General features: G+C 41.0%; 1 protein-coding gene across 1 annotated transcript in view; it reads right to left on the bottom strand.

The window, feature by feature from the left end:
- Positions 1-18453, bottom strand: part of lmgB (lemming B) — a 78582-nt gene that overhangs the window by 15952 nt on the left and 44177 nt on the right. The window lies entirely within an intron of this gene.

Here is an 18453-nt window from a genome sequence, read left to right as displayed (position 1 = left end):
AGGCGTTTATGCACCTGTGCACCATTTTTGTTACCCAATTTAGAGAAATTTAAATCTTCAGAGCTTCCAGTACATTTTCAGAGTTAAGGAACAAAACTAAAAGAAATTCTAAGGCATCGACTGGGATACAATTTAGTGTTTGTTTATTTTAAGTCCACTCACTTTATGCACAGAATGGTTAATCGGGACTGGACCTACAGTTTAAAGTGGGATCCGAACCACTGTGCATGTGCTTCCGCTGGGTATCGAATCCGTGACCTACAATTTAGTGGATCATATGTAGGTTTACGTGGAGCAGGTTCCCAATTTTGTGTTTAAATATGCAGCTTTTAGGTTTAAATGTTATCAACTAGATACTTATTGAGAAGTGGTTTTGTATTTAATTTGAGCTAAAAGGGAGAGAGGAAAGGGGGGGTTAATGTGTTTCAAGATGGCAGAAGAAACATCTTACACTCCCTTATGTTGCGCGCGTTCCACATTGAGATATACTGAGAACATTTTTTTATGACAGCTAGATACCTTGGAGTACTGATTCATATTTGCATTTGAGTGAAATCGATAAATGTGTTCAATACGACTGCCTTTAAACCTGCAGGAACTACAATTTGGAAAATTCACTTGGCGAAAGAGATATTTGTTCCTTAAAGAGTCATGGAAATGGTGTTTATAGTTGAACTTCTACTGTTTTTCTCAATCACCTCGCGTATGGTTATTTCTACCCTACCAATGTCTGTTCACTACTCCCTGATAAACCAACCTGTATATATTCTCCTTCAAGCAATAAAAATATAGGCGGAGGCGTGAAACACGTCATTAGAAACAAGTTGATTACGTGTACAAGGGGAAAAGAAGACAAAAAATAAATGAAGGTATTTTAAATATACACTACCGCAGTGAAGACCTCTTTCAAAGCAGCTGAAACAACAGGTGGTTTCATGGCAAAAATAAAGATCTCAATCTAAGCCTATAGAAGCTGTCCGGGTCTTCCTCACGTAATACTTCTGTTGGATGCTTCCCCCAAAATCTTTATCTCGAAAGGGAATCTGGTAGACCAAAGCCCCTTCTCATAACTTCCCATGCCAACCTTTAATTGCGTTAATTCCACGCGACCTTTCGACCTACCGAAGCTCTCCAATCAATGTTACCAGGGTCACCGACCAAAAAGTCACTAGAATATCGATAGAATTTCCTGACGTGAGCTTTACGCAAGCAACACAACTCCTACGAAAACACGCTAAAGGAGACTTATACCTACTCCCCCTTTTATGATGTAATGTTTGCAAGTCATCTACTTCACTTCAACTTTGTCAAGTGTTTTGTCAATAGCGTACAATTAATACAAGTAATAACTCTCTTTAACTAAGTAGTCTCCTCCACCCTAATCACTGTTTGCTCATCAGCATCGTTTATTTAACTACTTTTATTAATTATTATTATACTGAAATAAAGTACTCACTTATCCGCGAAACTGCTTTTTTAGAAGTTCTATTAATTTCTAACAAAAAAGAATGGCGGATAAGTGAGCACTTTATTTCAGCACAACAATTTGCTACCGCGGCTTTCCCAAAAACAAGAATACTTTTATTAAATTATGGAGTTTAGATCTAAGTGTTTTCTCTTACTTCTTTGTATGAATATTAGCACTGCAATACAACCTGCAGCAACAAACTATTATTTTGTAATGAGCACTAATGATAAGAATAACATTTTGATCGATCAAGTATGTTTACTATTTTTTCTGGTCTCATTATATTTATTATACAAAGTGAATGTGAATTCGAATATGAATTAATTAGCTTGTAATAAACAAATGTCAACGAGCTGCAATTTTGACGATTGAACTTCGGAAAATTAGTATCTACGATTATAAAGATGTATTTTGTGCTAGTGTTAAATTAATATTGGGAATTTGAGGTTCTAAACTAGTATTATAAGTTTGATTGATTTAGTTTATTTTACTTCGCGTTTTGTGCCTCTTGGCTAATTTGCGAAGATTTAGTATTAGTATTAGTATTATAAGTTGAAACAGTCGTATAATAGAATACTAAACGTATCCGAAGGACGAAATTCGTCCCCACAAAGTTACCACTGGTGCTGAAATTCAGCTACGAAACTCACTGGCCCTTGTACTTTTCTGAAGGAGTTGCTACCACTGCATTCAATACTTTCCCCTCTTGCGTTCTTCTCCTTCTGGTACACCTGGCCTCAACTTAAAACCACCGTACCCACGTCTTGGGGAGCAACCATGTAATAAGAATGGAACAAAGAGAAGAAAAAAAACGAAAGGGAAGCATGTAATGGTGCTATTGTTCAATAGGATTTCTCCCCCTATTTCCTGTCTGCAACTCTCCCAGTTAAGATACACGCACATGTTACAGGACTCCCTTTTAACCTGCAATTCTATTCAGCATGCACAGGTGTGCAAGGGCATCTTGTGCTACCTCGACCCATCGTTATTGTGTTCGAAAATAATCGTCTCTTCAATAACAGCTCAGCCTGGCACTTTGCTTACTTTAAACTGGAGCAAAGAAGATGAAAGTTGTACATGACTGCAGTTAGCTGCTTCACCTTGATATGGTTCTTCCATTACGCTACAAAATGTATAGAAGGTTCAGATATGGAAGGACATCATTTTGAGTCGACCACAAGAGTATTCTCACATTTATTTTATTACGCAATTTTAGCTTTTAATTCTCACTGCTTGCAGCGACGATGTCATTATTGCTGATATTTCACGAAAGTGGTAAAGGATGATTATGTGCCGTGGGATCCATGAGTATTACAATGCAAATTGTTCATCACCATATTCGCGCACTTTATTTGACCCAATAAGAGCTTCAAGAATTAAAAGAAAACTCAAAAAAGCTGTTGACAACTTCTGCACCAGCATACATAAAAATCCATCGCTTAAAAGGATGCAAGAGAAAAATTAATGAAAATATTCATGGACAATTTGCACGGTAATACTCATTGATCCCACTGTACACGTGAGCCCATCAGAAATTTTATGTTCAGGATGTTTTGTGTTATGTAGTTCGAGGTCCTCAACCATTTGCACACATCTAGTTCTCATGTGCTTTTTCTTTCAAGTAAGCTTTTTGGAAAATTAATTGGATGAAACTTTTATAATTATATACTACTGAAGTAAAGTGCTCTCCTGTGATTTTGCACCACGCCATTAAGGCGTATAAGGGGTGTAGAGTTAGGGCCCCACACTTTCTTGATCACGGCCGAAGGTGATCAGCACCACGCCCCTGGCCACCTTTACCCCCTTACCCCGAGTTTCCTCCAGGTACCCACTTTATACGACGCTGGGTGGACGCCGGAGTCGCTTGAACAGGTGGGAAAAATCCCGGTTCTCCCCCGCCGGGTCTCTCGCATGTAGTCAGACGTCCTAACGACTGAGCTAGGCTATAATTATATACTACTACCCTTCAGAAAATCAGTCAAATCGAAGTGACGCCAATTAATAATATTTCTTGAATTATCTGACAGACCAACCTATATGCATACTTCCACCATGAAATATGACGTAAATTGAGACAGACAATATAGACCTAAGATACAAATTATTTAATCTTCATAAGCAAGCCATTCGTTCCTCCGAACTCCGTGGCGGAAGGGTTAGCACAAAACGCTACGACGCCAGGGGTCCCGGGCTCGAATCCTGTGTGCGTCCCTTCCCTTTATGGGAAACATTTCAATATGTAGAAAATAAGAGCTGGTACAATTGTTTGTCAAGGAGAATACAGAATTCTGAATTATAGTTTTTGACATAATAGGATCGTAGCAGAGTAATCGCGTCGTTTTGTTGTCTACCCCCCCCGCCCCCACCAACGACCAGTTTCACCGATTTCATAAATTCATCATTCATTCTCATGACGGCAACTAACCTAGGTAGAAAAGTTGCACAAATTAACAAAAATGTAAATACGATTTACTTATCGCAAACTTAAAACATGTATAAAACATTACGCAGAAAACTGACTCTTTATTCAAGATCAAAATGTCATGATTGTATTACATTTGTGTAAATATAATTTTTTAGTGTACTGTGGTAATTGATTAAATGTCGAAATTACTACATGTTTTGGATTTCATTATTTATCATGAATGATTGTCCATTTTTTTTAATATTTCTGATATTGAACTTTACGTTGAGGCTTTGATGGCGCCATAATATGGTAATAATAATTAACGACAATATTGTGAATTTAGTCATATCTGTGTCAAATTTCATGAAAATTTCTCAAACACCCACAAAACTTCCATTACACAACGTAATTTTTCGTAACCCAATGTACGCTCACCACGACTGATTGGCCCCACCTGTATGTGAGCTCCTTGGGAATCGGAAATGAATTAATTTAACATGCGAAAAACTTCCACCTACAGCAATCTGTCCGAACTGACCTAATTGCAGGACAAATATAGAACAAGGGGCCATAACGTGGGCAATTTATGCGCTGCTCTTCGAGATATGACGTCAACACAATCTCCGGAACGTAATGACCCGGTGTACTTTGATAACGGACACAATCGAAAATCCAATTACCAGCTAAGTAATGACAGCTTCAATGTGTGCTTAACAGTGTCGAAGCTAGAAGCTATAAATGGCGGATTAGATTGCACTGTTCACCCATGAAGAATCCATGTTTTACCGACACTTAAGTTCCTTCCCAATGGTAATGAAGCTAGGTACATATATTTGGAAAATGTACGCTCTAAATATTTATTTTGTTCTCCAAATTCACCAGTTTCCTCTAATGGCTTATCAATCTAGTCTTTCTAAGGTCCGGGTGTCGAAGGAACCGGTGTGCAATCACAGCGCAGAAGGAAGAATTTGTCATTATTTTGACAAAATCCTGTTTCCGTACTGGCTGCTTTGGGGAGGGAGATTTTTAAAGTTGTCGGATCTTGCCTAAGAAGTAGGCCTAAGTGGTTGTTTGACCGCGAGAGGGAAATGCGGCAACAGAGGGTCACTGCCATAAAGGCGGTTCCCGCGCCGGATATTAGCGGCGGGACTGTCCTATAACCATTGCATTCATCCTCATTGCCCACTCGTTGCTGAGATACCTAATCGGGACTGGGACTACAGTTTAAAGTAGGATTCGTGTCTCCATCGATGATCGAACCAAGGACCGATTAAGTCAAGAAGTAGTAGTGCTGGATTCGAATCCGTGATGAGGTATAGAATGCTAATTATTTTTCCACCATTTCTATAAATGAATACATTCTTGAAATGTGGTGGAAAGCAAGACTATAGTACTAGTGTTTATTACTGATAATCATACTGTTAATGACACCTGGGTCATGAACAGGTCGGGATTGATGAAGGGAACTTGGGGATGTACAGTGGTGGAAAAAAGTTCTTCCCCATAAGACTTTAATGGCAGTAAATAATGCCGGAAAGGTAGGCAACACACATTGCACCTTTAGGTGATCTAGTGATTCTGTCTGTCTCAAGGAGCAAGCAACTCGTCTTTCATGCAAAAGCCAACAGGCACAGGAAATGTAGGAAAGTCACGTGACTTGTCAGGTGTTGTTCGTCAGAAAATCGCCTTTTCTCAAGCCAGGTCGCAGAACCGACAAGAGTTATAGCCTATGTCCGAAAATGATTCCCCTAAAACCGTTGAACGAAATGCTAAAATAATTCTTGCCTTAATTACAAAGGCTACTATACTATATGTGCCGCAGTAGCTCGGTCGTTAGGGAGTTTGATTACCATGCGAGAGATCTGAGTTCGATCTCCGACTGGGGAGAATTGGAATTTTGTGCACCTGTTCAAGTGGCTCCGGCGCCCACCCAGCGACGTATAAAGTAGGTACCTCTAGGAAACTTGGGGGGGGGGGGGTAAAGGCGGCCAGAGGCGTGGTGCTGATCACATTATCCCCACCTTCGGCCGTAACAAGAAAGTGTGGGACCCTAACTCCGCACCCCCTACATGCCTTCATGGCTTGGTGCAAAGCACAAGATAGCACTTTGCTTTTTCATTTACTATACGTCCCGATTTTGTCGGAACAGAACTTTCTAATTTCTATGTGGACTTTCTTCCAAGTTCCGTAGGGATGTGAATAGGCTCCAGTTTTTCTTGACTCAATTATCCATGTTATATTTCGTTATAAAAACCACGGCCGATATCCTGTGTGTGTGTGTGTGCATGGGGGGGGGGGGGCTATAATTCAAACATGTGAGGTGATACTTTTCTCACTACCCAATTCTCCGATTCTTCGTATCAGAAATAAATCTTAATTCCACACACTGAAAATGTAGCATTTCCTACATCTTAGCATGCAAATATCTAGCAGCAAGGTAATGTGTAGGCACATAGTGGTGCATTCCCGATTAGTCTTACTGTGCATAAAGTGGACTTAAGACACCAAATCAACCAACCAACACAATCCCGTTATCTTCTAGATTATCGAAACCAGATGCTTCGTCGCGAATAACAAAAGCAGGAAGACAATGTGAAATTACCGAACAGAAACAGAACCTAAAACCTAGAACGGCTAGATTGGATTAAATCGACGATACAGCACGCGTTCTAAAATGAAGAAGAATACGAAAGTTGAAGGACCTCGATACACACACACACACACTTTTCCTCCCCTCAATGGTAAGATATCTTTCTTGCAGAGGCCTTCAAGGCCACGACGAGAAAGTGTTTTACATGCAATGACGGGACCAAAACACAGGTCTAGTTTGATATGAAAGCTGCGTTCCTCATTATTTCGTACGTCATTGATAAAACAGGAACACGGGCCTCGTCTGCTAACCCTAGTTTCGTAGAGCAGACGCCTGCATGTATTATTTTTTTCCTGAAACAAGAAGAAATTCCAAGACAGAAAAAGAGTCGTAGAAGAGCAGTTAACAAAAAAGAAAGAAGAAAACGAAAATGTAAATGTTTAAATAAATTATTGTATAGATCGAGTGAATAATATTTTCCCACGGGGCCTCCTCGATGGCGTAATGATAACGTCGTCACCTTATAATCAAGGGATCCCGGGTTCAATACATGGTGGATGCACGTAGTAGTTCGTATGCCATTTTCAACTGAAGGTCCAGTCCAGATTAGCTTATCTGTGCAGAAAAACTAAAAAAGAAATTGTCAAAGTGTAAGGAAATTTCATGTTCAACCACATACAAAAGGGAATAATTTATTCCATATTGGAGTTCACATTTATAGCATCTAACCAACACAATTATGGATCGCAACGCATTTTCTCAGATCCATTTTAATTATACGTGCATGATAAAATAACAGAAGTTGAGGAAAGAGAAAGCCAAGCGAAACACGGATGCCTTCTCCAGAATTTCAAATCTCGTTACGTAAGGTTCTGGGTTGAAGTCCCGGGCACGCATGACTCTTTCGTTCTTGCCCTTTTATCTGCTCTACTGTATTTCATCATAAATCGTCGTTATGGTTTACCTACAGGGGAGGAATAATGGCAATAATTGCCAATACAGAGCCAATAACGAACAGAACAACAACTCAATTAGGGAGATGTCAAGAAAGAAACAAGACTTTACAGTGTCTCCATCTCTCGGTTTCTCGAATTGAAAATTGCTCTCCCGTTCTCGGTTAAATATAGAAATCGAAAAAGTATGTGAAGATACATATATTTCATATATCCCGGTTTTATAGGAGATTTCGTGAGAGATGAAATAAGTACTCTTCGATCATGTTTATTTTTATTAGTTTTGTTACGTAACATCACTTTTCTTCCTAGTCGCGGACGAGTGAGCATTACATGAAATTAATGACGAAATACTCAAACACCTGTGACAAGGACGGTACTCAAATCCGGGAACTTTGGTGACGAGATCGAAGGTTGGCCACTTAATGAGCTTGTCCACCGAGTCTGCTTAATGTTGCTTGTGTCAGGCAATTCGAAATATCCCACATTCATTATCATTTGTTTCATTATTTATCTTATTGATGTTATTAACCTGAAGTCGAAGAAATAGTTGAAAGGCTATAATGCAAGATTGAATGTCTCTGATGTTACTTCGTGGCGAATAATATGACGTGATATTATGATATGAATATATTAATAATATAATATGCCTAGTCATTCCATTGATTGATCCCAATTGCGCACACAAAATATGGTATAATGTCCACTCCTAACCGACCTCCGTGTGGGAGTGGTTAGCACAGCGCGCTACGACAGCATGGGCCCCTGGTTCGAATCTCGGCTTGGCCATGGGTGTTCTTGGTGAGTGTCCCTTAATCAATGTCATCATATCATCACTCATTACTCATCTTCATCGTCGCTATTTGCCAAAAGTGAAAGAATAGCGACACTAAATAACAAAAATCCAATCAAATGGAACATCTTCACCGATTTCATTCTATACCGTACCAAATTCCCAGTTTATTACTGCTTCTTGTTTCATTTTACTGCATCTCAATTGTTTTCCGATTCGAAAAAATTGGAATGTTGAGCAGTTGATTGTGCATTGTTTCGTTGTTTGGATTGTTTAATTAACGTCGCATTAATTAGTTTTAGACCAATCGTGACAGAGGGAATCGAGAGCACAAAGGAAGGGGAAAAGTCAAGTTGAGACCACGGCTCTCTTTAAAGGTAGCATTCCTTTAACACGACTGAAGTGACTGCAGAATATTATGGATAAAATTTGTTTAGCTTTTTCCTATTATTTCTGTTTCAGTTATTTTACTTCGCTTTTCTTCTCCCACTGGCGTTAATCGTGTCGGTGAGGAAGAATTATAAACTCGTGATATGGTCGATGGGACAAAAAATATATATGCCTCTCCCACGGTTCGAAACTGTGACCACAAAATATTGTCTTATTTTTAAAATTTACGCCAAATATGGTTTCACTCGTCTCTTTCTCAAGGCGTTCCATTGCCTCTCCGATGGCGTAGTGGTAACGTCTTCGACATGTAATCAAAGGCTTCCGAATTCAATACCAGATAGAGGAACATTTGGTTCGGATCCCACTTTAATCTGTAGGTCCAGTGCATAAACTGGACTTAAACAATTAGCGTGTGGCAGATCTTGTTAAGAAAACAGTTGCTGAAATGTTCTTCTTGAGGCCACGTAGCACCCAGCTGTTGTTTGTTGTTGCTGGGGCATGAGTCATGTGACTCATGCTATCAATGTTCAATCCTTCCCGAGAAATCAGATCCACCAGGCAAACTTAAGCGAATAATTTGTTATTTGGGTTGCATAAACAACAGGCTTTAAGACGTTACGAAATTCTAGGTCCCGTGGCCCAGGTAATTCTTTCTCCGACTGTACAGCCTCGGGCCTCGATCCGCAAAGGGGTATTATCTCCACGGGTAGCTTTGGACAGTTCCACAAAATTAAAACAATTGAAGGTATTTGAAAACGATATAACACCCATCTCAAATAACTTGATCTGAAATTTATAACTTAAATTGTATTTAGGGCAACCTAATGGTATTGTTAGCTCCGGGTCTAAAAATAGTAGGGCTGTGCGATATCTCGATATCGAGTCGATATTTTTTTAAATGTCGAAGCGTCGATATCGATAGGAATCATGAAAGAAAACTCTAGCAACCCTGTGACATACACATGTATTAATGTACAAGTTACAAAAACCTGTCTGACCCTGTGACATACACATGTGCACATGTTACAAAAACTTGTCTCATTATGACAAACCTTCGAAATAATCTCCCGCATTGTCCATTGCATTATCGTGGAGTATGATTGCATTATGCAGTAGATCTGGACCCTTCTCCCTAACGGCACGTCGTAGATCACAAACACTTCAGGCATGGTGAAGAGGATGCTGCTGCCGATGGTATTCGACGTCTTCCATGGCAGCGTGCTGTGGACAATGCGGGAGATTATTTCGAAGGTTTGTCATAATCAGACAAGTTTTTGTAACATGTGCACATGTGTATGCCACAGGGTCAGACAGGTTTTTGTAACTTGTACATTAATACATGTGTATGTCACAGGGTTGCTAGAGTTTTCTTTCATGATTCCTACCAACAAAATATCCATAATGGATACTCTTTCAGTTGTATATAACAAATTTTTAATACATCCTTCGATTGTCGAATTATTACTGGGTTGCCATGACTTACTCCTCAACCCTCGTATGTTAACCTTGGGCAACCAGAACATTAGGCATGTTGCATGTGGAGAAGCCTCGTTTAGACAGTTGGCTATCTTATCTCCAACCCACTTTGGCTCCTCGTTAAAAATGAACTTTCATAATCTTACAGCAGGATCCATCCTCCAAGAGACACGGCCAAGTACCGCCGGCGAAAACCAACTTCGCTTTCTTTCGCGGTCGGACGTGTCGCCTGGATTCCTCTTTGTGGAGGAAGAGGAGCATCATTTTCAATTTACGAATTCCCCAGCCCCGCCGGTTTCTTTCCCTTCCTGTGCAAGATGTGGCTTTGTTGTCTCGCGTTCTTCACTTCCCGTAAATCTCCGTAGCGTGACCGAGGAATTGTGGGAAACGCATGACTGTCGCACGATGTCTGGTGCAGGAAGTCCGCCGGTTGACCGAATCCAAACAATCCGACGCACTCGACGCTGTGGAGGGTCGTTCAGACACGTGATATCGATCTGTGTTTTAGGCTCGAGTTCGAGATGGTAATATCGTCCGTGTTTGATAAATAATAAAATCGTACACAATGTATTTAAAGGGGGGGGGGGGGGAGATTCAGATAGGGAGACCAACTGTCACGTTTTGCACTAACAAGTCAGAGAAGGTTCGTTCCACTGTGTTCCGTCTAGAAGCAGTGGCAGCGACATTGGTTTTGCGCTTCCCCCACCCTTGCAGAAATGAAGGACAGACACGGTCCAGAGGCGGCCCAAATTTCTGGAATGTGAGTGCCACTGGGTGATTGTCAAAGATCTGGGTTGCCCCCTTTTCAAAGAAAAAACATATTTCGATATTACATAGTTATTACGTGATCTATTATCTTTACACTTTCATTTTATCTATATCGATAAGTTTGTCAATTACTGATTTTGGTTGGACCGTCCCTGAAATATTGCTTTGAGAAGTACCATAACTGAAACTGTTGGGGGCCTCTTGATGTTGTTGCAGGGCAAACGGTATAACTCTACCGGCTTCCCGCCACGTGACTCACTGATGTGTTTTTTTTTTTACTTGCTTTTGCACATTCACCACCATCTCGCTCCTATCCGAACATAAAGCTCTTCCATGCTGAAAACCTCCTTACATATACCAACCCTACAACAGTAGACATGTAGGATATACAAGGTTTTCACAAAGTCCCGGTACCATTAAAAAAAACAGCTCGGAAACTACATGCAATAGAACAATGCTGTTGATTGCAAAATGAGCTACAACTCTCCACGTTTACATGCCAACCATAATTTTTCAACAAGACGCCCTCATTGGTCCAAGGATGTTCGAGGTCTTCTCGATAGGCATTTCCCTGGCAGGTGGATAGACCGTGATGGACCTATTCCCTTGCCACCGCGCTCTCCTGATATCACACCCTTGGATTTCTTCTTCTGGGTATATGTCAAAGATTGTGTTTACCGCACTCCTGTTGCTACTCTTCGAAGAAGAATAACGGAGAGTATCCTGTTACTGGTGATATGTGGGGAGTGTATGGGCAGAAGTGGATTATCACCTTGATGTTCTGAGAGCAACTAGAGGGGCGCACATTGAGGTTTATGGCATATAAACGTGGAGAGTTGTAGCTCATTTTGCAATCAACAGCATTGTTCTATTGCGTGGAGTTTCCGAGCTATTTTTTTTGTAATGGTACCGGGACTTTATGAACACCCTGTATATATTTTTCTTTTTGGAAGGGGGTTGGAAATTAATTACATAGCTGCCTTCTATGGGGGTGGGGGATACACTATAAAATATTTCATAAATACCATTTTTAACCTTTGTTTTAAAAGTTCACAGACAAAAGTTGTAACAGAGGTTATTTTTAATGCGAAGAGTGTTGCGTGCATTTATTTCATTATCGTCGGAATGGGCAACGCTACTAAAAAAAAACACCCGGTATGAGAGAGTATGAATTTCTCCCCATGTTGCAAGCGGAAGCTGTTTCTTAACTTCACTATGAAGCTAAATATGACCTGTGAAAACTATGATGAATAGACTTCCACGTATTCTTTATATTCTAACGCTCAGTCGTTAAGGCGTCTGAAAGATAATAATAATAATAATAATAATAAATTTTCTTTATTCAGCGGGCGAGGTTCAGCCAAGGGCTGCAGTTACGACGAGTCTAATATGCTCCGCCACAGTCAGGCCCGGGATGGGGGCTCACGAGTTCGATCTCCGGCTGGGGAGAACCGGGATTTTCCCCACCTGTTCAAGCGGCTCCGGCGCCCACCCAGCGTCGTATAAAGTGGGTACCTGGAGGAAACTGTGGGAGGGTAAAGGTGGCCAAGGACGTGGTGCTGACCACACATCACCCTCACCTTCGGACGTGATCAAGAAAGTGTAGGGCCCTAACTCCACACCCCTGTAGGCCTTCATTGCGTGGTGCGAAGCACAAGGGAGCACTTTACTCTTTTTACTGCATCCATTCGAAATTTTTCATTTAAAAAAATATCTGGAGGGACTCTAGCCCTATCTGCTCCAACGCCAGTGCGCACCTGTCTTCTATATTTGATCCACACAGGGGCCGTAAATGGAAAAAGCCATAACAGGCAACCGGCAAGGGGTGAGGCAAGCTTTGGGAACGGCGGTAGCCGGATCGCCGACGTGATTGGTTTTCGCTGGCACAGTCCCACTCACTCGTCTGCTCTTTTGACGGGAAGGCGGCAGTTATGCCTCTACACAACATTTCTCAGTCGTTTGGATAAGTAGGAGTCTTCTGAATGCATCAAGTTTCATAATACAACGCTTGGTAGCCTGTTGTTTTTTTTTTTTCGGAACATCTGCAGCTGTGTGTTTGCCAGTGTGGTAGCTACCTAGCGTGACCAGCTTTAGCGATAGGTGTTGGGGTAAGATGACGTCAGCGGCTCGCATGTTGATTGGTTGTCTTGGAAGTTACGAATAGCGTTAGGAGATATTGAAAAAATATCGTCAGGCGATATATCGTAACGATATATGGCGATATATTGTCACGATATTTTAGCGATATATATTGTGTCAGCGATATATCGTCATAATATTTGGCGACATATATCGCCGATATCACGATACGGAAAAAATATTGTATCGTATCGTCTGTGACGATATTTTCTTGACGATATATCGCGATATCAAATTTCCGATACCGTCCATCCCTAGTTACGACTCGATCATAAGCTACAAATGCAGAACAGTCAGAATTACGGAATGAATCTCTCCGTGCCACACTTTTCTTTTACACTCTATCATTTGAAAGCTTTGTATCTTTTAAATATGCAAAATCCCCCCCCACACATCGACTGAAACAGAGCTTCCTTAATGGCCGTGGTACGAATCAAACCGTTTGAGGGGTCTCCTTTAACTCACCCTTCCCGGCCTAGCGAGGTCTAGGGGGTGCCTTATTGCAGGCACTATGTGCACTGGTGCTTAGCATGTTCACATGTTCTGTTCGTGTGTTGGCAGGTGGAACACGGCTAGATTACACATCAATTAATCATGTTCTGCTCGCCATACGCTATTATCCATGGGTGTCATTTGGGAGGGTCAAAGGAGTTACGACTCCCCTCGGAACAAGGAAAAATTGTGTGCTTTTTCTTTCCTTCTCCATCGCTTCTTCTCAGGTTGTCTCGGGACCTTTCTCTTCGTACTTGCTCTGTCTCTTTTTAGTCATTTCGTTTTCGTTTCTCTTCCCGCTGTCTTTCCAATCTTCTTCTTTACCCTTTCTCCCTCTATTCCTATAGTTATCTCAAATTCTCTTTATCTTCATTTCGATCTCTGTCACTTATTTATCTCACTTCTTCCTTTTTATTCAATCTCCCTTTTTTGCTTCCTGTGTGTGTGTGTGTGTGTGTGATCTTTATTTTCTTCATTTATCCTCTCTCTCTCTCTCTCTCTTTCCTTATGACGACACATAGCAATGATATATTTTTTATGCAGTTATCAGTACTTTGTTCAGGATTTCGTAAAAACGAGGAGTTATGCTTTCTTCTTATGGCATAGTAGTAACGTCATCGCCTTGTAATCAAGGGGTCCCGGGTTCGATACCCGGTGGAAGCATTGCATAGTGGTTCGGATACCACTTTAAACTGTAGATCCAGTCCCGATTAGCCTTTCTGTGCATAAAATGGACTTAAAACAACAATTCAATCAATCAATACTTCCTCTTTAGTAGTAGTACTGTATTCTCCAGCCTCTTTATGAATCCCATGTTCTTTCATTGGATGATGTTATAAACGCCCCCCTCAACCCCTTGGCATGCATCTACCCTTGTCAGAGTCAGTACCGAGAGAGACGAGTACGTCATATATCTTGCTTATGATTGATCCATTTCAGTCAACTGTGGTGCTGTGCAGCGTGGGATAAAATTCCGTTTCGAGGGTTCATAGCGTCGAAACGAGACGATAAATACAAAAACTTTATCGATACGGTATGAAAATTTGTGTGGTGACACAAGGTGTATGTTTTTTATATATGTATTCCGAGACTTGAGACGAGACAGATACAGTAGTCTGTCTGATTATTTATAATATTGTTGGCTTGTTGTTTTAAGTCCACTTTATGCACAGATAGGTTGATCGGGTCTAGGCCTACAATTTAAAGTGGGATCCGAACCACCGTGCAACGTGCCTCCACCGGGAATCAAACCCAGGGCCCATTTTTTACAAGGCGCCGATGCTGCCACTACGCCGTCACGCAGCCTATTTATAATATGCAAAAAGACGCACGTTTCTTGCCTGTTTTGAAGATTTATTTTCACGTTTTTGTGTGTATTGTATCGAGGTGAGACCGAGAAAGAAACGAGAAGACAAGCTGTCTCGTTCACGGGGCGAGAAGAGCAGCCCAGACGACGTAGTGGTAACGTCGTCACCTTATAATCAAGGGATCCCAGGTTCGATACCCAGTGGATGCATATAGTGATTCGGATCCCACCTTAACCGTTGGCCCAGTCCCGGTTAGCCTTTCTGTGTACAAAGAGAACAAACTCAAACGGGGCGAGAGAAATGTACGCCCAGTCTCACCTTGTCTTCGTGCCATCCAGGCGTTGAAACCAACACACAAATTCGTATTCTCTACCCCCACTTGACAATGCAAGACGTTACAAGGAATCACATTCTACGGTAGTAACGCTTTTACGTGAACATAATTACAACAAATGAGTGCTTGCCGCGAGGTAATGAAGAAATAATTGCTCCGGAGGGATGCTGGAAAGGATGGCCGCGGATGATGTAATCTTCTCAGGTCTTCAATGTTACATCACGTTTAAATCCATTGTGAAAGCGACGAACGACATAGGAGAAAGTGACACTGAAGAAGATCCCAGTGTGTTCGAGAAACAAAAGCAGTCATCCAGATGGAATAAACAAAGATAAACAGACGAGCTTGTTGGAGCTGCAGTTACGACGAGCCTAATATGCTCCGCCACAGTCACGCGCGGGATGGGGGCTCACGAGATATCAGTGGTAGTTTCGTAAACCAAGTCCATTTTTCAAAAGTTTAACAGTATTAAATGAAGGTAAATTATGTGTGGGTGGGGGTCATTAAATTAATACACCGTTAATTGACTGCTACTGACATTATCCCTTACTTCACACTCCATACTACTTTTGATGACACAGATAATTATATATTAAAATAAAAATGCACAATAATCAATCACAGTGTCTACCGTACATTCCACCCTCGGCCGAAACAATAAAACTCCCCTTTGTTCTCAAAACTTGGGAACTGTTGACGTTTGACGCAGTTTTGGAATGAATGTGGCGATAACGTCAAACTCAAAGATTCCTGTCTAAACGGGAGGCCTCAACAGGGGAAGCGAAGGTGCAGATAAAGAAGCTCCCTTATGAAAGACCTTTCTAAAGTCTAGATAATCTTCTAAATACTTGCAGCTACTTAGACTTCAGCTCATAAACAAGATGAACGAATCTAATAACTGCTGTTCATGTTCTGTGAATTTATCCTTCATTAAGTTGTGAGCAAAATAATATCTGATGCTTACATTATCAATCTTTACCGCAAAGGAATTATGTAATCTAATGTCAAGAGGGTTGACGGCAGTGCCATGGGGAGGCTCAGCCGCCCCCACCCCCGCGTCCTGCCTGGCCCCAGTGACGTAATCAGAAGGGATTTGGACAAGGTTATATGATTCCTAAATAACGTGCGCGTATGTGTATAAGGGTTTGGCGGATAACATTTTGAATGGATACCGATGCTTGGGAATTGTAACAAATGTTGATAATACCGATTCATATTAGCGGGTGAGAGTATTCCACTTCAATTATAAGTATCAATTTACCAGTTTTTTTCTTTAAAATGTTAAAAAAATACATTAAAATGTAAAAATACCTTTTATGGAATCGCAAAATACAGTTCTCTTCACATTATATTGGTAAAAATTCAACGATAACTTCTAACTTTGCAAAAGCGCAGGATTGATTGAAAGCCGCTCAGTTATGTAGTGATTAGCAAAACTTTAAAGATGGGATGACACTTTGTTAATCACTTTCTGGGTAAAATCAGTTTTATTTCTCTATGAAAGACAGCTGCTGGATTTTTCGAGTTACATTCTTATTACCTGATTGAGTTTAAAGTTTATTTCAGTTTTTGTTAGGATACAGTGCAGTAAAATGCTTGCATAACAGTTCTACCCCATCTGTAGGCAACAAACGAAAATGTTTGCGGTTTAAAATTCATTATTATGGTATATCACAAATAGACCACGGAAGTAAATTTTTCATGCCTTGTTTGAGTACTACTGTTTCTAGGAGAAACAAACCTAGAGCAACAAGGGTGGTCACTGGCAACCTCGGTGGCGAAGAACGTTGAGTGGTCGACACACCGTCTAAAGCAGTGTCTTCAACCCACGGCCCGCATGTATAACGGACATCCAGATGTCAAATTATCCGATATTTTTTTCCGGATGCAACGGATAATCCGAATATCCGGATAGTACAGATTTGATGAAGGGTATGCAGAAAATTCCTTACTGTGAAATACGAACACGACGAAGACTATGTAGGACAGCTCGTAAAACGGACAAACAATAAAACTGTCCGGATAATGCACACATTCGAATATACGGATACAAGATATCCGATTATTTCGGGTAATTCGAATATACGGATACAAGATATCCGGACCTTTCGGGTAATTCGAATATACGGACACAATATATCCGGACATTTCGGGTAATTAGAATATACGGACAAAATATATCCGGGTAATTCGAATATACGGATACAAGATATCCGGATATTTCGGGTAATTTGAATATACGGACACAAGATATCCGGACATTTCGGGTAATACGAATATACGGACACAAGATATCCGGACATTTCTGGTAATTCGAATATACGGACAAAATATATCCGGACATTTCGGGAAATTCGAATATACGGTCACAATATATCCGGACATTTCTGGTAATTCGAATATCCGGATATTTGATACCAGGTTAGAAAATTATCCGATATCCGGAACGGTCTCTGTAAACTTTTCGATCCCGGCTAATGTGCATGTAGAAACACGACCACTTATTGCCTTCCTTTCCCTGTCGAGTGCAGGTCTTTCTGTAGTGACGTAGCGAGCTGGCCTCCCGTTCTGAATCTCGATCCGCCACTTCTAGAACCTAGTCCTTTTAGATTGAAGCAGTCATCTTGTAGTTGCGTAATCTGAAGTGGCACCTTTTTAACGTGTTTTTTTTTCCTCTTAAACTTACGGTGTCCTGGTTATTTTCGTTCAGTTGACACCAACCAGTTTATCTTGCTGTCATCCGGTGCACTCTCATTCAAATCGATTCATTACGATGTGTTTTACGGTACTTCGAAGTAAAAGAAGAAGCAACTCTTGTCAGCCAATGATATCTAAGGAACTAACTGATGAAGAGATTCAAAATGATTTAAAGTGCCGAACAATTAATGCCCTCAATGGTACAACCCTCAAAATGTCGGTGTTGCACCAGCATCGTGAGGACAATTGAGGTGAAAAGGAATACATTCCGGTCTAGAAAGCCAGCCAACAGCACCTTTGGCCGCCGTTAGTACAGCCTGCTACGACACCAGGAGTCTCCGGTTCGAATCCCAGAATGCGTATGGGTGTTTGTGAATGTCCATGCATCAATTTCATCACCTGAAGGTTTTTAATCCATGTTAGGGATAAATTCAAGTTTATCAGGAGTGCCAGGAACTTTTCGGTAAGTGCAACTATCTTTCACGTAGTGCCTAAAGGATTTAGCATTATTACAGGCTAACGAGGCTCTGTGGGGATTTTGTTCTATGTCCTGTGACTGTTCGTAATCATCACTAATCTCCAACGTCGCGGTTAGCCAAAATCGACGTAAAAATCAAATCAAACATAGAAACAAGGCGA

This window comes from Lepisma saccharinum, chromosome 7 (assembly GCF_977018435.1).
Source record: "Lepisma saccharinum chromosome 7, izLepSacc3.1, whole genome shotgun sequence".
Classification (NCBI taxonomy): Eukaryota; Metazoa; Arthropoda; class Insecta; order Zygentoma; family Lepismatidae; genus Lepisma; species Lepisma saccharinum.
The sequence above is the reverse complement of the archived record's forward strand: the minus strand, read 5'-3'. Positions and strand labels throughout refer to the sequence as shown.